Source organism: Athene noctua, chromosome 1, assembly GCF_965140245.1.
Source record: "Athene noctua chromosome 1, bAthNoc1.hap1.1, whole genome shotgun sequence".
In the NCBI taxonomy this organism is placed as follows: Eukaryota; Metazoa; Chordata; class Aves; order Strigiformes; family Strigidae; genus Athene; species Athene noctua.
Window position 1 is genome coordinate 122425978 of NC_134037.1, and position 21251 is coordinate 122447228.

A 21251-nucleotide genomic window follows, 5' to 3' on the forward strand; every position below is an offset into this window, starting at 1 on the left:
TGGTACCTTCAGCACTGGGTTTTGGCACAACCCAGCTCCCTTTTGACCGCCCAGCTCCAGCTGCTGGGCCACCGAATGATGCTTTACAGCCTGCGCTATCCTTTTCCAAACAAGCCACAAGAAGCACGGGGTGAAAGAGGACCCCCTCCCTGGTGGAGAGAGACCCGTACCAAGCCCCGGGCTTCACCAGGATGCTGGCACTCCTCCCCGCCGCTGCTCGGAGGGGCCGGGGACCAGCCAGAGCTAGGCCCCAGACCTCCACCAGCCTGCGGTGTTATCTGAAAGGCAGATGCATGCCTGGAGTGCAATAAACGAATTTTAACATGCTCAGGAGAGGTATTTATGCAGGCCTGGGTGCTCAGTGGACTTCTCCACAAATCAAGCACACCAATAGCAGGTTTTCACCCTCCTTTTATAGACAAAAATCAGACATTAGTGCTTTTCCAAACATGCCTGTCAGTTACTGATCAGTCAGTGATTAACATACAATTACAATACCTCTTACATAATGCTTCTACTACTACACATGCTCAGGGGAAGGGGCTTAACCTGGGCAGGGGTCTTTTTGACCTGGGGGGGGGATGCTTTCTAGTATTATAATGAAGGCAGTTCACTTTCAGGGCACTCAACAGTTAGTTTCATTGCCAAGATAAGGAATCCAACAGTCACTTTGCCAGGTTGTCAGATAACTCATCCTCAACACAATCCCTGATATTCAGTCCAGGGCGTTCTCCTTATTTCTAGGGCTTGGAGAGCAAAGCTTGTTTTTGATGAACTTCTTTTGCTCACCGTCTTGCTCGACCAAGCCTCAACTCCCCGTAACTGACCCCATAATTATCGCCATAGGTAGCTAGAGCTACTAGCACAATTTCTAGCCATGGCTACTAGCCCATGTGAGCTATACCCTACCCACGGGGCCAGGGCGGTGCCTGCGGCTGCCGCTGCCGGGGGCGGGGATGGCGGCTGGGCGCTGCCTGCCAGCCTGCCTGCCTGCGGCCCACGCGGCGCGGCGGCGGCGCGGGCAGCATGTGGGCCGCGGTCCCTCTCCTCCTCCTCCTGCTGCTGAGGCCGTGGCGGCGCGGGGCGGTGCTGCTGGAACCGGCCGGCCGGGCCATGCTCACCACCGGCTGCGACAGCGGCTTCGGGCAGCTGCTGGCGCTCCGCCTCCACCGCCTCGGCTTCACCGTGTTCGCCGGCTGCCTCTGCCCCGGCGGTGAGGGGGCGCGGCGGCTGCAGCGGGAGGCTGCGGCCGGCCCCGGCCCCGGCCCCGGCCCGGGCCCAGGCCCAGGCTCAGGCCCACGCCCAGGCTCAGGCCCAGGCCCAGGCCCAGGCCCCGGCCGCCTGCGCATCCTGCGGCTCGATGTCACCCGCGCCCGCGACGTGCTCGCCGCCAAGGAGCTGTGCTCAGTCACCTGCCCGACCGAGGTGAGCTGAGCTGAGGCGAGGTGAGGCGAGCGCGGCGTGGCGCGGCGGGGCGGCCCGTGGGACCGGCGGCAGCCGCGGGGGTGCGAGCCCGGCCAGAGCACCGGAGGCACCCGCTTGCCTCTCCCCGGCACCGACGGGCCTGGGCCGGCAGGATCGGCGGACACGGAGCCCCGAAAACGGTCCCGCGGTTCGGCGGGGAGCTGCACTTCGCATTTGCTAGTAGCCATGGCTAGTAGTTGTAGCTCTAGGTACGGCACCTATGGGGACAATTATGGGGTCAGTTACGGGGAGTTGAGGCTTGGTCGAGCAAGACGGTGAGCAAAAGAAGTTCATCAAAACCAAGCTTTGCTCTCCAAGCCCTAGAAATAAGGAGAACGCCCTGGACTGTAAAGGGAATATCAGGGATTGTGTTGAGGATGAGTTATCTGACAACCTGGCAAAGTGACTGTTGGATTCCTTATCTTGGCAATGAAACTAACTGTTGAGTGCCCTGAAAGTGAACTGCCTTCATTATAATACTAGAAAGCATCCCCCCTCAGGTCAAAAAGACCCCTGCCCAGGTTAAGCCCCTTCCCCTGAGTATGTGTAGTAGTCGAAGCATTATGTAAGAGGTATTGTAATTGTATGTTAATCACTGACTGATCAGTAACTGACAGGCATGTTTGGAAAAGCACTAATGTCTGATTTTTGTCTATAAAAGGAGGGTGAAAACCTGCTGTTGGTGTGCTTGATTTGTGGAGAAGTCCACTGAGCATCCAGGCCTGAATAAATACAATCTCTCTCCTGAGCGTGTTACAATAGGTTTATTGCACGCAGGGCATGAATCTGCTTTTTGGGTAACAACAGCTTGTGGCTAGGGAGCACTGTCTCTTATGGTGCCAGCTGCAATTTCTGCTGTCAGTGATAACAGTATTTTCTATTAAGAAGTGCATTGGCGCTTGGCTAAGCAGTACACAAACTGGGGCCTACCCAGAGATGTCAACGGGGGCAAGTGGGTGCTCCCGTCAGTGCTCCACTGGTAAGCGTCACCCTTCTGCCGGGAGAGGGGATCCCGCAGTGCAGGGGTCCCCAGGATCCCTCCTCAAGGTATCCAACAGGAGGACGCCGCAAGGAAGGTGGAGGAGAACAAGCATGCACACGTCGGAGGCGGTGGGAAGGTGATGAATTTCTGGGCATGATTTGTGAAAGGGAGAATAAAGAAAGGAAATGCAACAAGGGCAGCTGCTGCGCCGTACCAAACCAGCCGCTTCTTGGTACAACTGGAGATTTGTCAAGCTAGTCCCTGGAAGGGTTACTTAAAAGGAAACCTGTCAATTATCCATTCCCTTGGGTGTATAGATTTTTAGCTTGCAGACAACCTAAATCCTGGGTTATCCCCTCAGAACACTTGACATAGCGCAGGTAATGGGGCCACAGTTACCTCCTTTCCCACTTGGGCTGCATGGTGAGAGTCACCCAGTGCAACACTGGGGAATACACTTGACTCAGAGCAGGCTTACCTGGGCTCAGAAGTAAGATTCTGTCAGAATTACAGACAAACCATTCCTGCTCACTGAGGGAAAACAAGCGGAGAATAAAGCATGCAGAATGATAATGAAATGCAAGGCCTCCGCCTGCCTACATCATTAGCATGTTGGGAAGGGGATGAAAAGAGAATTGAAGTAAGAAAAAGCATAGATGCTGCTCATTAAGTACGTGTATTTATGGTTGATCTTGACCTTATCTGATTAAGAGGCAGAGCCTTCCCCTCTCAGCCTCTTTCCCAAGCTGCAGAGACAACGCAGATGACTCACAAAAGCCCTTATGGGCTAGCTAGGGACCAGGTCCCCTAAAACTCTGGGTTACAGATAATAGATGCTGTAATTCTGGCATCTTATGCAATGGTTGTGTTCATGCTGTCGTGTAGACTCTGGAGTCCACAGTTCAGCACTAACTTCCTGTCTGTCCTTGCTGCTCATCAGCGTGTGGACCCACGACTTCAGATCAAGGCAAATCATGCTTGAGACATCGGGGCTTGCTGGAGGGGCCAAGGAAAGCCACTCGAGCACAGCTGGTGTTGAAATGCAGCGCACACACAACGTCTGCGCAGTGGTTTTCCTGGGATGTCAGTTGGGCCTTTACACCTGTAACGTGGGGCTGGGCACACGCACAGGCAGAGCACACGTTTTATGAAAGCCTTTATCTATTATTGGTCAGCTCTTCTGCTGCAGCGTTTTGAGGGTACTCAGCAAAGACAGAGAAGAAAAAGGAATTTTATAGATCCAAGTAACACATACACCATTTGGGGAAACTCCCAGTTATTAAGTAATCTTCCTCCTAAGTTTATTAAATAAAAAGGAACAAAGGAGTTATTTTAATGTCTGATGTTAGTGAAGTAAGTGCCACAAGTCTTCTTCATAATTTATGAAATACAGGGGAGTAAGTATTTTTATCTCAAATGTAAAGAAACTGTGAGGATACTCTACTTATGTAGAGTCTTTAAGCAAAAGACTTCAGTAGGAGTATTCCTTCTTGGCACCTCTGAAAACAGATGTGTTGTTTTCTTTGGTATTTTAACTTATAAAAACGGTTTCAATTTAATTGAATTCAACTGAAGGTTAGCTCTCATATTAATAAGGAGAACAAAGAGCAGGTGGTGAGACCAGAAGGCTGTTTTTAAATAAGCATTGGACAGATAAAAACATCAGCTTTTGGTTTTTGCACAAACAATTCAAACTGATGTAGTAATCCAGTGGATTGTGCTGAAAGGTCATAGTAGAACATAGATTATTTTACTTCAAAGCTGTGAAAACATCCACCTTTAAAATAGTTACTGGCAGTGTTCAGTATGTAATTTTTAGTTTCTAAGTGCTGTTGGACAGCTCTGTCTCTGTCTCTTCCTCCCTCAGAACTGGGTGATTCTACTCAGCAACTCCCTCTAGAAACTGAGAAGAGGCATCTACCTCTGGGGATCTTTAGGCGTTTGTTGGCGTTTGTTCCCACTCTGGGCTTTATGCCATTTTTACTACCATCACTTTCACTCAGGTACCAAAGATTTTAAATATGTCACAGCAGCATGCTGGACATAGAAATTCAGCTCACTAAACTGCTCCTGTATAATTCCAAAAACGGTCAAAAAGAAATCACTTCAGCAATCTCCAGGTTTAATGGTAGGTATCCAAAGGCTATGCATTCCAAACTAAAACCTCAGAAGATGTACCAAAACAATGAGAGAGCAGCTAAACAACGATTGCTTTTTGCATGCTGTGTTTAAATAGTTCAGAATAAATCCTGGTAAATATTAAATATTTATTCTTTATGATTATAGTATCATCCTTTCCATGGACTGTACATCTTGGACAAATACGACTTTTTTGAATGTCAGACATTGGCAGGTATGTTGTCTTCCAGGTCATCTTAATCTGACTGATAAACCAAAATTTTGTCTTTATCTTAAATCTTTCATTGTATTAGATGAAAATACATGTTTTCTTATGTTTATTATGTCTATATACACTATTTTCATCCTCTCAAACTTGCAGAATGCTTGTTTCTGCTTGTATTTCCATAAAACCTATTGATCCCAGCCAGGATCACATACTTTTGTTCTAGATTTGATATACAGACAAAGTAAGAGAGTCTCTCTCCTGAAGAGTGCACCATCTACAACAGAGGACTCTCCAGACAAGAAGCTGGCAATGAACAGTGGCTCAGGGAGTTCAAGTGCCTCCTGAATCTTGTTCTTCGGCAGATTTAAGTTGCTTCAGACCTGGGCTCAAGTTGAAGAGGCTGCAGTTCTACACTGTAAAGCCTGTATATTTTGCCTGGAGTCCCAAAGAAAAACCTAACCACCTAGTTGTGGGCTCCACTGGACTCAAGAGTCACACTCTGCTGCTGACTCAGTTCACTGCATGGGAAGGCCTGAGAAGTTCCTGGTTCTGGAGAGAATGAGTCCAAGAAGCCTCACTCAGCAGTTGCTGGTGGCAAGAGAAGTCATGGAGGAATACTGTACTCTGGCATTTTCCTGGGCCCGGGATAGCAGACTTATAAAAGACTAAAAGATAACAGACTTTCTGCTTTAAGTAGACTATTCAGTACAGAATGTACAAAAAATATATGAAAACTCAGGAATAAACCACAGTACTCCCTACACCTTCTAATTATGCTGTAACCATGAGATAACTAACCCAAGCTCCACCTTCTCTCTCTGTTATGCAAGAGTAGAAATCCAAACTACTGGTAACAGACCTAGCTGGACATTCTGCCACTTCATAGTTTGTTTCCTTGTAAACATTTGTTCTATTCTAGACTGAAATTATGTCAGTCTGAAAAGGATGGCAAATCAATTTCCGTGGTACCTAGCTCATTCTCCAGAGTTAACTAACTGTCCCTCCATATAAATCTGCTGGCTCTGATGCCTTCCTTTTTCTTTATCTGTTTTTATGGCTTGTGCACCTATTAAGATGTCTTTCTGAAATATTTAGAGTCCTTTCTTGCTTAGAAAGAAGATACTTATTACACTTGCACATTAAAGCCAATATGAAGTAGACCAGGACTTTGACTTGCTACTCTCTTAGGCTCTACAGCAAACCTCTGTATTTTTCTGTTTTTCTTCTGTTTAAACCAGGAATTTCTCTTCCTTTCCTTGCCTGTTGTGCGTGGGTGACATGTAGCTAGCTGGGAAGGAGGGATATTAATTTTAGTCTTACCGCCTAATCCAAGGTTATCAAGTACTCTCCTCCACATAATTAAGGTTTTCTCTTCATGGAATCCACCCAGTAGGCCCATGATACCATATTTTAGCCCAGACTTCCTATATAGATAGACTCATCCTTGCAATGAAGACAACCACAGTGTAATATTTCAAGCAAAAGATGTTGACTCATGAATGTACATGTGTAAAACTCAGGAGTCTCAGCTGCTCTGCTACCACAGACACTCTGCATTGCCACAGACGCATTGGTTTGGTCCCCCTCTTCACTTTTTGGTAGGAATATGGCAAATCACACTCTCCTTCCTTTGGCTAGTTTCCTTTAGTATTGGATTGGAATCTTTCACGAAAGAGCCTGTCAGGTTTAGATGAGAAACTCCAAAGATCAATGATACCAAGAATACATGTTTGAGTTTAGAAAATCTGGCCAAATTCAGGTATCTGTGTGTAGGCACCTACATAGAAATGGCCCGATTTTCAAAAGGTTTTGACGCACACAGCTTGATTGACTTGAATAGGAAGAGGACTTTTAAGAGTTTCTGGAAAAACGTCAGGCATCTTTTGGACTTAAGTAATGACTTTGGATATGTGCCTTTTGGTCAACATGTCTTGAAGTAGAAATTATCTGGGAGGTTATGTGAGTGTTCTTCTCCTGAAAGCCTCACTAATCTTAAGTTAGGTTTCCTAAAGTGATTCTTTAGATCCCTCGCTGTATCTTTTAATTTTTGTCCTCAGCATCCATTTTCCCAGTACAGAGATCAGCAAAAATCTCTTTGATGGCCAGTTATGCTTTCCAGATTATTTATTTCCTGCCTGCTATAGCATAGTCTAACACCTTTCTTCCTAAACTGTGCTGGGACCAAGTTCCGTTTTGGCAGTCTGAGTAATTTTTCCCTCCCAGATCGTACACCAGCTGCTTTTTCCTAATGTGTCTGTGCATTGGACACTGAGGAAATGCAATGTCTTTCTCCTTCAGCTGTTCAATTCTTACTTGTGCCTTGTCCTTCTTAAGAGTAAATTTCTTAGGTTACCTGAGCTGCATTTGTGTAAGTAAATACACAGTGTATTTTGTGTGCACATATATAGCATTAATTTTTACCACAAAGGTATCAGGAAAGGAAAACCAAAGCCGATTCAGATACCCTGAAGTAGGTAGCTGGGCAGGTTGTTTCTCAGGAGGTAGGAAATTTTCTGAAAAAATGGCATAAGGAAATGTCACAATAACAAATAATGAAGTGTTTGTTATTTGGGTAGAATTTTGCTAATTGATTCAACTAAGCAAAGCGGCAGGAAAAATTGTGGAAAGTATCAGAACATTTCCTGTTCAGAAATACCAAAATGTTCTAAGAAACAGTATGTTTCACTTGAGGGCAAACAAAATCTTTTGACCTGACACTAAGCAAAATCTTTTTTTACGTTTTACTTAATCTTCTCTTCAGAAAAGTCCATTTCAGTTTAACTCAAGCCAATTTTTCTTCTCTTGACTTTGGATTTGGCCACTGCACAGAAAGAAGGAGCCATTATTCTGTGAACTCTGCCTGTTTATACACATAGGCTGTCCTCACCACTAATCACCTGGAGTCTTCGAGGCCCATGAGGCAAATGGCTGGAGAGAAAACTTAAGCCTTGCAAGCTAAATTCTGTGTTTCACAGTTTAGAGGAAGAAAATTAATTGTCTGAAGTTTAATGGCTGTATTGCTGAAGCCCTAATGAATTCAGGTGTGTGTGAAGCAAGTGTTCTTGCTGTGCTGTGCAGCATGCAGTGGCAGAAGCAAAATGATGTTGTGTTTTTTTTAATTAGAAAAGGTAAAGCTGTGAAGTTCAGGGAACTGCTTTTATAATGATGCCAGGCTTTAGTCTGTGTTGTGTTAGAGCTAGGTTATGTAAAAACAAATCTGAGTACAGAGACCTCCAGCCTTAAGCAGAAACAGATGGGGTATGCAGCTACTCAGTCCATCTGTAGGTCAGATCATGTACAAGTACAAAAATATTGGTAATTAGCTTTTACAGAGGACTCCAGACCATTGATCCGGAAGCATTTTATAAGGAGGTCAGTCCCACAGGGTTAGTTCCATTTTAAAAAGGAAAAATAAAGCCACAAAATTATGGAAAGGCCCTGAACCAACAGGGCAGAAGGAAGAAAGAAGTCTAGGATGACTGATTCCAGCGGCCAATTTTTTGGTCCATTTCCGCTCCTCTTGTCCACTAACATTTGGGGCAGTGGAAAAAAGGTGAGTACACAGGAAACTGCTGCATTACTAGGACAGCAGTCAGTCTGCATCTAAAGTTAGAAGAGAGGTCCAGTGTCAAAGATTGCTGTGTGATAGACTGCTGAATAAGGATTTATTCTCTTTGGAGCACAGATTTAAGTTCTGTGTGGTAAATTCCTGGATTTGAGTGTTTTGTTCTGCAGATGAGACATTCACTGAAAGAACTTTGTTTCTGTTTAAACACCAATTTAATTAGTAATGCAAGTAGTGTGTATATGTTAGGAAAGCTTACAGAGTTCTGCTTTGCAAATGAATTTTAAAAATTGTCTGTTTCGGCTTTAACTATTGTGAATGAAATCCTGTATTAATAGTTCTTGGCAAGGCTCTGGAAGGACCAAGACACCATGAAATCATCGCAGTAGCTTTGTCAGAGAAGATCAGAAAGAAGAGAGTTTAGCCCAAGGGTTTCTACAGCACCTTCACCAGGGTAACCAAAGGCTCCCCAAGAGTTTCTTTGCCACCATGGGTACAGCAGGCTACAGCTGGGTTGGCATCACACACACATGCCCCAGACCCTGTGTCCAGAAGAAGGAAAAGAGTCATTGTTACCCACTCTGCCTCACCAGAAACCCAGGCCTGGAGATCCTGCAGAGGGCATGACAAAACAATCGTTTGCCTCAGACATGTACAAGAACTCTTAAAAAAAGTGCATAATAAAAGTTCAGGCTACTCTATGTACTTCTTAGTTACACCACTGGTCACCCTAGAAATACCCTCAGTCAGGATTTGAGGACAGAAATGAGAATGTTTTCAAACACACCATATCACTCACTGCTTTTCCGTACATCTACAGATACGTGCTCTGAATGCAAGAACAAGTGAGCATGGCTTAATTAGCGTTCAGTCAGCATGTCAGCTCCAAACTGCAAGCGCTCTACTCTTCAGTGGAAAGGCATTTCCAACAACTGAGGTTACTAGCGCTGCACAGTGCTCACACCAAGTGTTCTGTGGCTTTGGGCTAAAGGGCTTCCACTTTCTGGCAGAGGGTTGTGTCAGAACAAGCTTTGCTGTTGATAAATTTGTGCTTGTAAACACTGGAATATTCCTGCATTTCAGGGGGCTGGGCTTTTTAGCAGCCAAACCTGTTGTTATTTGGGGAATAGAGTTGTTCAAGAGTACAAAATCTAAAAAAATACTGTAGCCAGGGATCTTACTTGGCTACTTTACCCAATGCTACACCCCATGTACCTGATTCTGGCTGATTTCAGGAGGAATTGAAGCTCAAAATCCTGTCAAAGGAGTCAAGACTTAGGTTCCTAAATTAGTCAGGAACTTTGAAAATATTAGCCTTTAGACTGCTTAATATAATTTTCACAGAGCTGCTCATAGCACACAGTGGGATTAAAGGAGTAAAATGGTACACCACACTGGCAGTAAGATGTAGTCTCCCAGATCATGTTATTCATAAATAACTTAAGACGACTATAAAGTGAGTGATTAAATAGCACTGAAACTTAGATAGCCCAGATAATAGCCACAATTCCATTTCTTCATTAAACAAAACATGCCTGCACTTACAAGTAGAAAGGACAAAAAGATAACACAATTGAAAAGTTGTTTCCAAGGGTTCAAATCAATGGTGGTGTTTTGTTGCCTAATGGTGGTGGTTTTGCAGTGAAAAATGCTTGTTGAGACATTTCTCTTCCACAGGTTTCTGGGGGCTTGTCAACAATGCAGGAATATCAACATTTGGCGAGACTGGGTGGCTGTCTATGGAGAAACATGAAAAAAATGCAGATGTGAATCTCCTTGGGAGCATCAGGACAACACTGGCATTTCTTCCACTTCTAAGGAAATACAAGGGTAATGCTAATCCACCATTATTTAGAGTTGTAGAATAATTAGCTTACCATAAACAGTGTAAAGCAGCATCTATAAAAGAAGCTTTAATTGTCTCTCATTGAACTGAAATGACAGCCACCTCCTGTGTGGCCTGAAAGAGCAACTTGATCCTGAAAAGAGGGTGAAGTTGTAAGGGGAAAAAATACTCTTAAAGATTCTGTCTTTACAATACATAGAAAAGGTCTTTACAAATAATGAATTATTGCATTGTTTGACTCAAAAAAAAGAGAGAAAAAATGCTTACAATAGATCATTAAGCCCAGGCAAGACTTTGTGAGCACTGACAATCAGAAAACACAAAGATCCAATAAACTCTTGCTTAACTTTATTATTTAGGCTTTACTGTTTTACTGTTTGGCAATTAGGAGAGGAAGGATGACCCTACAGAGGTGAACTGGAGACATCCACCTTCCAGTTCCAGGCGTAGCAAGATCCTCTCTATGACCTTGGGCAGGAAACTTCCAAGTATGTGAAACAGTCTGCATGGACCTCCGTATGCGTGGGCTTTATCCTTTCTCCTGAGAAGAAATGGTTCAAGTAGCCCTCTGCAGCATTGCAGCATGTCTCAGTGGCTTTGCAGTTTGCTCCCTTTTTGTATCTCAGAAACAAAGATACCCTTTTCCTTTCTCTTCCTTTTGCTTAGCTTGTCTATTGAAGTTGTAAGCTCTTTAAGGTGAGGATTTGTTCTGTGTGTATACAGTGTCAAGCACAGTAAGGGCTAGGTTTCATCTGGAAGCCCCAGATGTCACTGTTACACAAAATGTTGGTAAGATAAAAGCATCTGCTTTTTGGATACCCTGCTTCCTTCTGCCTAGTTGCTTTTGGTTTATGATATTCTGATGCAAGAAAAAAGAAACCTTTAAATACTGCAAGCTGGATGTGTTTTTGTAAAAGAATGTGCTATTGCATATACCCAGTGGGTGTGTTATGTGGCCATTACAAAGGGAGACATTCTTTTTTTCCTGTGATGTTCTACTTACTGCTAAAACTCTGATACTGATCCACCAGAAGCATTTGTTTGACTTCCTGAATTGCACAGCGTTATTTTGAAGCGAAACAGACTAATTGTGTGTATGATATTAAGCACATGGATAAACTTTTAGAAGGTTTGGGTCTGGATGCGTGCACATACATAGTACCTTCACTCAAAGGAATGCTCTGCATCTCACTCCTGGCTGTCAGTGCTGCCTTTATTAAATGCCTGAATTCCTATTTTCAAGTTCCATCTATGTAGGAGAGGAAGCCACAGCACTTCTGAGAAGAATCCTAGGTTTCCTGTCTCCTTCCTTGCAGGAACGGCCAGGATAGCTAGAGCTCATGTTTTGGGGGGCAGCAAGTGACCTCTCCAAATGAAAAGCTTGAATTATGGATGTTAGCGCATTCTCCTGAGAAAGCTGGGCTTCAGTTATGTTAGGCAAAGAGAGAAGTTAAATGATGTGTCCCAAATCCTGGGGGTGTGCCCCATATCACCCACTGGCTAAAGGAGGCAGAGCTCATCTTACCATCACTTACCCAGTAGCTGTGTTCTGAAGGAAGGGGCTTACTGCCATTTTAGGATGAACAGCTGTTCCAAGAAAAACTTGAAGATTATTAATACTTAGAAAGGGAGGTATTTCCCTCCAGCCTCGAATTTAAGCATCCTACTCTGAGAGGAACAACATTTCCCCATAACTTTTCTAGGTGGCTAGGCCAGCCGATGTAGCATCTTGATCAGCAAGCTGGTAGTTGTTCTCCTGTTATTGTATATAAGATTTATTCCAGACACTGTGTAGGAAGGCAGGGGGGCCTAATTCAGAATGACAGATTTCACTGTATTTCCATGATACCCTTTTGATATCCTACAAGTCTATACCACTTGGTCCGATCTGGGCCCCAGACGTTACCTGCGTCTGTGGCAGCAATAGGGGTACAACTATGTTCTCTGTATTGGTAGCAACGAGACCGTCTTCTCTTTTGCCTCTGGTATTTATATATCCACATGCACACATTTCTTACTATGTGATAGAAATTTACAAGTAAACAATGGAAATGAACCACAGCCCAGTGCCTCAAATCAGAAATCTCTGCTATTTAAGGCATGCCTGCACTTGGCAAGAGTTACAAAGGGGAAAAAAGCAGCAAAGATCACGGAAATTACAAGCAAGGTGGTGTAAGGCTGCACACATTTTGTCAAGTCACCTTTCTCTGGTGAAGCTTGTCACAGAACAGTCTGATTTTGACTTTACCTGCACAGCTGTAAGCCAGGTCTTAGTGCAGAGACATCATTAGTGCAGTAAAAATGGTATTAGTAGTCATACAGCCAGTGCAGGGAAAATAATCTGCTCTTGTCTTCTGTAGTCCTTCTGCTATTACTAGCATTGTCTTCTATTACTGTTTTTCAGTCTAAAGTTTTTAGGGGACTACTTTCGTTTCCATCTCTTTCATCCTGCCTCAGACTCAAAAGGAATAAGCAGCACGTTGGGAACGTGTTACGCTTTGTCTAGTCCAGCATCTGTTGCCAGATGAAAGAAAGATTTTTGTGTGAAGTTCTCTGCTTAACAGAGCCGAGTGCACTTCTGTGCCTGGACTGCACTTACACAGCCCAGCTTTGGCATACTGTGTATTAAAACAGCATCATGCTAAATACCACGTTATTAGTAGTTCATAAGATTCAGGTCAATCAATTCTATGTTAAAGACTGAGATTGAAGTTACATTATTTGCACTCTTTTCTCTGCAGGATGTATTGTTTTCATGTGCAGCATTATTGCCTATTTTTCTCGGGAAATGACATTTATTCTATGACAAAGGCAGCTATTGAAAAATTTTGTGATGCTCTAAGACTGGAAATGAAGAAGTTTGGTGTCTGGGTAAGTGATGTAACAAGTAGCTGTTGTGTGAAACTCCCTGCTATTTCTAACATTGATTTCTTTATGAGAAAGAGAGATGTTTCACTCCAGAAACTTCCTACAGAGCTGAAATGCATCTTTGAGTGGGGAAAGAAGCAAGCAACTTGCACAAAGAATACCAGACAACAGTGTGGGGGCGGAAATTTTGGCTAAGGGAACAAGAACAAGAGCATGCAAAATAGTATCTAATCTTGTGCAAAGTCAGCTCTACGCATCCAAATGACAAAGGTGAAGATCAGAGCTGAATCCATGGGTGCGACTTCCCATTGGAAAGAGGTGGTTTCTTTGTGGCTGATCAGTCATCTGGAAATCACCCAGAACAGCTGACCTGGGTGATATTTGCATTTCTGAGAAGCTGTGGGATAGCATGTCTTCTCTTTGTGCCAACACTGCAACTTCCACCCTTTCTCCACATCCTCTGCAGTGGAGAAACTTTCTGAGACAGGCCTGCCTGACCAGTGCCACACTCTGTGAAGAGCTCGTAACGGTACCAAGTAACCAAAACTTTCTCTGGGGTGGCTGTGGGAGAAAAGAGCCCAGATGTTGAGTTTGTGCAGCGAGAAGGAAGGCTTGTCACCTACCTGAGGGGTTCTTTCTTCTCTCACAATATCAGCTCTTAAAAGCTCCTTCCTTTTTTTTGGGAACAGCTACACTGCAAGAGACAGTATCATGCAGAGTAATCATGTTTTTATTCCCTTAACCTAAGAGGCTTTAAGAATGCTTTTAGTGCCCTGTCTAAGCAACACTGATAGTCAAACCTGAAGCTTACATTTTTAAGGAGCTTCGCTAGGCTTTTTCCTTGGAGTCACTCCACTGCTTAAACACTCTTCTCAAACACTGAAAGTCTTCCTTAGAGGATTTACATTGGTGTACTCTTTACATACACAGATTTACAGCATTGTTCATAAGTTTTGTGTTGGAAGAAATTACAGCTGCATATCTATTAACTACCCCTCTCAGATAAATATAAAATGCTATAAAATGCAAGTGATTTTACACATCCTGATCCCACACAGCATGATGAGGATTTCAGCCAATTAGCTGAGGATAATCTCAAATGCATGGAGGAGCTTAGTTTAACAGGTTAGCTACTTTGGTCGGTTTGGGATTTTTAAAGATCCCCTACCCCAAGAATAGCCCCAGCACACAGTACGGTAAGCCAGGCTGACAAACATTTCTGGAATATCTACGAGAGGTATTTTTCTGTTTCTCACTGTATGCAAGACACTGGCTGGCATGTGCCTGAGAACCTACCCTGCAGAGAGCCTGAAGAATACACAGTCCCTCTTCTCTGTGCTCCCCTCCCCTGCTCTGTCATTCCCTCGGTCCTTTCAGGAGAAAGTTGCCCAGAGATGGCAAGGAACAGATGGAGCTATGGCTCTGTCCCACTGAACTCTGGCCAGGCAAGCTGGCTGCATACAGGAAACAAAGTATGTGTCTTCCATTAGAAAGACTATGGAAAATCAAGGAAGGGAGGAAAAAAAAAATGCTCTCTCCTACCCAAGTCCAAAAAACTGCAAAACATGAAGTTTTCAAAGCCCCTTTGTTTAAAAGAAATGTGGGAAGCTTACTATTGGCATTAGTTTGGCTAATAGTGAACACTTTTGAAAACAGTGCTGTTTTACTGATCAAGGATGCCAATTAAACTCAGATACCAGAGTGAAAAGAGTAATCTCACTGTTATTAATTAAAGGATATAACCAAGTAATACAGAAGATAAGCAATAATAAAAATACAGAGTAGTACACTTAATTATTACTACATACCATTAATTATAGAAAATAAGAACAAGCAAGGCAATGCACCTAATCATTACTACACGATGGGGAGAATAAGTGATTAACAAAGATCCATCACAACTTCCATATGCTACCAACACCCAGACCCACAGTCGCTGGGAGCCCTGGTTGCAGTGAGGATCTGGAGAGCCTTTCCCAACAAGTGATAAGTCCTACGTGACGCGTAGGTGAGTCATCCAAAGTCACTGTGAGCGGGTCCAGCCTTATGTACCAAAAATCAGCAAGTCAAAATGACTTGCACATTTTTTTTGAGTGGAAACAGCAGGTTTCATCCTCCTGTTGGATTCCACCCAAAGCCTGGCCAGGACTTGTGGGGAAAACCAAGGTAGTTTCTAACAAGGCCAAACACTTGGGTTCTCGGCCTTGAACGAGGCTAAATGGAACCAAGGGAATCTCTTTGTCTACTTGCTTCTGTTCCCACAAAGTTTCCAGCAAGACCAGACACCTGGTTTCTCAGCCTTGAACAAGGCCATACAAGGAAAGTTGGATACATTCTCAGGACATTTCATCTTCACTACTGACTATGTTTTGTCTAAGCTACATCTTTCAGTAATGAGCATACATATTTTGTTAATGATCAGGTACGAATAATAAACGCTAATGGTAATACATATTTTACTAATTAGCAGATACTAATAATGGATGTTTGGTTGTGAGGTTCATCTGAGGTCAGCTTTATTTCAGGGCCTATTATTCAGGCCCTAGCACTACAAGCACCCAAGGGGAGGGCTCCTGAAGATGCCCAGTGACAAACCTACCTGAGGCAGCATAAGATGCCTGCAGTGATGCATGCTGCCTCTCTGCTGGAGCTCACCCACATCCCTTCCAGCTCCCTACATACAGCACCTGCATCTCAACCCCTCTGATGTGCAGTGCGCCAATGGCTGCCAGCCGAGCGCAGGCACGTGCCTGCACCGGCACACAGGTGGAAGCCACTGGTAGATGGGATGGGTGGCAGATTGGAGACATTAAAGCTTTATATTACCACAGATTTTCCAGAGAACGCCTGCCAGATCCCCAAGTCTCTTACAGAACTCAGCACTGTTTTGCCTCCCTTGTGTTCTAGTCTTTAGAATTCAGGTCAGTTAAATGCCACGGAGTTTTTAATGTTGCATATCTACAAATAGTTTTAACAAGGCTGCTGATAACTGAGGAGAAGCGTGCATACTGTGAGTACTGAGCCTGCTCTGAAATCCCCCAGAAGCCTCAGAACAGCAACACATGCAAAGAAAACAGGCAGAGCAGCAAAGGATTTCTGTGCTTTCAGTTTAAATCTGCATGCCTCGAAATCTATGGAAATTTGCTAATGACTCAGTGAGAGCTAGGCCAGGACTTTTGGTCCCCCTCTGTACTTGGCTAACAATACTTGTTTTCCTTTTAATTAAACCTACTTGGGGAAAACAGCATTTCTTTCCCAAGGACCTTATAATTTTCTTTGACGTCCTCCTTTTCTCCCAAATTGGGGCAAAAAATTACCAATTGTAAGATTTGCCACTGAGTGAAAAATCCAAAGTATTCCACTTTGGAGACATCAAAGTCATACTGAAGCACTTTGTCTCAGTACTGTCAAAACATTTATATCATTAAGCATTCTATAAAAATCAAAGATGCACTATTGCATTCTGTGAAGATATGCTGAGTAGTCAAAATGAATATTATCATCAGAGCGAAATGAGGAAGTCAGAATAAAGCACCTCTGCAATCTTAAACATTTCATGGGAATGTATTTTATTTCAGTCAAGTTTTCAAGGTTAAAATTTCAACAAAGCAGTATTTTCTGGAAGAAATCTGTTTGCAGAAAGCTTTTGATCTGTTTTACTGACTATAGTATTTAATTGAATTCAGAATGACTGATTGTATTTTGATAAGTTTTACGTCTTGCTTTTAGGTCTGTATTATTCAGCCAGGAAATTATGCACGCTCTACAAAAATTCAGCCACCAGTCAGTGCGGAAGAGATTTGGAATGAACTCAGAGACGAGGATAAAGGCAGATTACAATCAGGAGTATGTTGAAGAGCAGGCAAACTTTTTCAACAGCATACTCGGCGAAGGAAGCACTAATGGCAGTGAGGTTGTAGATGCTATGGTAGATGCCTTAATGTATCCTGCACCCAAGGCACATTACATGGTAGCGAAGCTGTTTGTGTGTGCTTTATTCCCAACTGTTGTGATGGATTCTGTTTTGTTTTATGCTCTGAGCAAAGTAAAACTTGTGCAGCAAAGTTGGTACTGTTTAGTGACTCAAGCCAGGTGTTTTTTTAAGCTGTGAAAGCCAGGGCTCAATCTAATGCCCCCAGAAATACCAAATTACCGTGTTAGAGACATGATGGAGACAAAACAGCATATCCCACAGGGCAACTGCACACCTGAAATAATTACAGCAGAGATGAAAATACCTTATTTGTAGGAACCTGAGTAGTAATTTATTAGGGATGATGGGAAGAGGCTAATGGAAAAGTTAGGAATGAGCAATAGACCTTGAAATACTTTGAATGGAGTTAAGTGGCTATAGAAAGTTAGGAAGAGTTGAATAACAAAATTTTAATATGGAAGCAGTGTCTTGTCTGACTACAGTTCAGCACTTTTTCAGGTGTTGATAAATTGTAACAACACCAGTATGTCCTGGACTTTGGAAAGTAAGTAGCAAATGAGTATTCAATCCTAAATAAACTCTATCTTTTATCTAATGTCTGGATTAATCGATGTGTTAACCTATAGTTGAAGCTCTAAACACCAAGGTGACAGATACCAGTGTGCAGTAGCAACCTGTAGCTTAGAACATATGCAGCCTGGAGCTCTGTTTTTGTTACTATTACCGGGAACAAGGTCCAATGAAAAAAGTATCTATTAACATCAACAGGAAAACTTCAGTAACATATAGTAACACCTTCTAGTGGAAGGTGTCCCTACTCCTGGCAAGGGGCTTGAAACTAGATGATCTTTAAGATCCCTTCCAACCCAAACCATACTGTGATTCTACAAGATTAATTGAACACAGTGTCTTCATTAGCAGTCTCCTACTAACCGTTGTGGAAAGGATTGCTGGTTTACATATACACAGTTTTAAATTTGGCTGGTTGTGGCATGGCACAAAATCCAAGAACTCTGGGACCAAAAGATCCCAGAATACCTGGGATCAACTGTGGTGACACTGGTAGATACAGGACAGCAGCATGGAGCATCAGCCTCCCCCATGCCAGGTCTCCCATATCAAACCGAAGACTGGTATAAATTGACCTAGTTAACTTCTTGGTCTTGAACCAGAAATTGCATCGTATACCTGGGAAGTCTTTCCTAATGCATTTAATCAGAAAGGATTACTTTCTCTTTTGGTGTGTAATTGGGCAGCCTGAATCAGAAACATATGTGAGATGAGCAAACAGACTGACTATTCCAGGTCCTCTCCCAATACACTCAGCAAGGGAACAGCCATCTTAATGCACCTTTTTTAGATTGTGGAACATCTTCTCTTCCCAAAAGCTGGACCTGTCCCTGGAGCTGGCACTGGTAAGAGGACAAGCCAGGGCTCCCATCTGTTCCCCTGCCCATCAACAGCAAGATTATCGGATTATTATCATCCACTCTCCTGATTTAACCATAACTGAGGAAGGCCAAGCAAGGGAATAGGAACAAGGCTTATTCCAACTGAACAAATTGATTTCTTGTATAGGAATTTCACCTGCTTGACCTCAGGGATTTCAGCAGCCTTACATTGCTTTGGAAGAATTGCATTCATATTCTTAGCCATTCTTTGCGCAGATTACACTTCCTTACAGTAAGTAGGGACTGAGCAGCTTTGAAACCCAGATGTTTCTCCATCAGGCCCAGGATATACACTTTTCTCTCTGCCTCAGAGACAATGCTGCTTTCCATTGCATGGTCTCCCTTCTGTTTGCATTTCTAAAAGCTACAGCAGTTAAGTTGTTGCCGAGAGCCAGGACCACCAGAAGAGCTGCCTCCCAGATACTGACAACATGAAATACTTTCAACTGAAAATTCCTCCTTTACTGGCTGTGTGTGTGGTGAAGCATGTGATCAATATTTCAGTTGCCTCATGTAACATCAGATGAGCAATGCTCCAGAACATTTATTCCTTGTCCTTGAAAACTAAGAACTTGCAGTGTGTAGTATCTCATATGGGATGCAGCGGCAGGCCGGATGAGAACAGATGGGACAGATGAAGGCAGTTTGTATTTTCAATTGCTGTCTAACATGTCAGCATGGAAGCTAACTGAAAAATAGCTACAAAATTATTATGTTTCATCTTCCTCCTCAGCTTTTTAATATTGTGATCTGCATATAAAGAATTAATCAAGAGAGTGTCAGAGCTTCAGTTATTAACAGGCCCGATGCACTCCCACTGAAAGTCATCTGGAATCCTCCCACTGAGTTATATGGGCTCCAAGGCACAGCATTTGACAAGTAAACCTTAAAAAAAATAATAGCAGGAATGATTTCAAAGTCCCTGGGTTTAATAGGAAAGAGGCCTTCATAAGAAATGATGATGAAGGAGGTGCAGTGCTCCCTCCTCCATAGGTTTTATAGGGTACAGAAGTTGTGGGATTGGTAAGAGAACCTTTTAGTGAACAAACATTGCTAACCAAGTCAGTGACGAACTCCAGGGACCCCCAGAGCTGTTGGCTCTTCAGCCAAACTCCTGCCCACCTATGTGTCACTAGACAGCTCCCCCAACTCTAGGGATCCCAGCCCTCATCCTGGCTCACGTGGTACTGGGGGAGCAGATCCTGGGAAGTGCGCAGCTGCTGGGCTGCCCCACCATCCCTTTTGTTACTTTGCCACATCGTTGTGTGAGAAGTGCCTCCCTCTTACCCAGCAACCCTGAAATCACCTCTACCTCCAGCCAAATTAAAGTGCAGAAACAGAGAAGCAGCCTGTACTTACAACATTTAGAATAAGCAACAGTTACAGTGTCTTAGGCGACAAATACATAAAAGAGAAAAAAACCCAAAACTCTATTGACACTACTCTTAAATCTAAAATACTCCTCTCCCAATACCTGGCTAACCTGCTGCAGACACGTTCCTGGGATTGCTTGACAGCATTCACCTCAGATTGCATTTGGCAGAGAACTTCTTGGCAGAAGTCATTAGCTTTTGTTACTACTCGTCAATTATAAGCCCTGCTGACAGTTTAGGAAAAATTTCATTTTCCCTTGAAAACAGCCACCACAAAAGAGACGCCTCCCAAGTCTATTCTCCAGGGACACAGTGTCAGGGATCTAATAAAGTACGTAAGCAGACATGATACCACCGTGGGTTATGGAGCACTCTACTAGCTGTGTAAACACATGGATTTTTCAGAGGTTTGGCCAGGAGGTAAATTCCAGCCATTGGGCTTTCTTACTAAGCACTTATATCAGTTATTTCATGGATTTTCTCTTCTGTGCAAGGGCTTATTCCTAAGAGTGCATGTTAATTGGCAGAATGAGTGAGCATTGGCTTTTTTGACGTAAGCAATTACAGAAAGAGTATAAAAAGAACAAAAAAGTTAAGCGAAATCAATTTAGTAAGTTGTGCATTGATCTGAGTGATATTAACAGCTTCATACAGTGTCATCAAAAAAGAAAGCAGAGCCCAGGAAATACACGTGTAACACAAGGACTAGCAGGGTATCACCTACCAACACAGTTTTGAGGTGGTTGCGCTGCCGTGGGAAACAGATCATCTCCAGAAGTTCATTGTTCCTTACAGGAGACTACTCCCCTAACTTGAGAGGGCACAGCTTGAGAAATGGCCCCATGACAGCTCCCCAGACCGGGTCACAGGCTGTTTTGGCAGGTAAAAGAGCTGTACCTCTGCACTCACAGTCAGTGACGCTGTGAGCATCGCCACCAGTTACACACATCCCCCACTTAACTCCCACTGCAGCGTTACGGATGGGCTGAGCAGAGGGTTTTAGAAACTTAGCAGTATTACCACCCTGATCTCATGCTTCTGCAGTGTAACTCACAGCTAGCTGCAACAATCCGGACAACCCGCAGAATAAGCCAAATATTTAATTTTGTGTCATCCTCCCAAACTGGCAAATCTGAACAGGGAGATTTTGGGTGTAATGCACTGTGCAGCAGATTTTTAGCATCAGAATCTGGAGAGATAAGTAACAGCAGTAATTACTTGGGCAGTGAAAGGCTTAAGTGAAAAACCATGCAATCCCCAAGCACACCTTCCACCTGATGTCAGCACAAGAGTCCTTACAGTGCACAGCCTCCTTCCAGAGGTTGGCTGTGGGATGTTTGTAGCATCCTCGTGCTTTTACAATGACAGATAAAACCCAGCACAATACAAAGACGGCAAGTGATAGTGAGTATGACAGCTAT

General features: G+C 43.6%; 1 pseudogene; it reads left to right on the top strand.

Annotated features, from left to right (window-relative positions):
- Positions 1-1026: 1026 nt before the first annotated feature.
- On the top strand, positions 1027-17500 carry LOC141970434 (D-beta-hydroxybutyrate dehydrogenase, mitochondrial-like; annotated as a pseudogene).
- The last annotated feature ends 3751 nt before the right edge of the window (positions 17501-21251 follow it).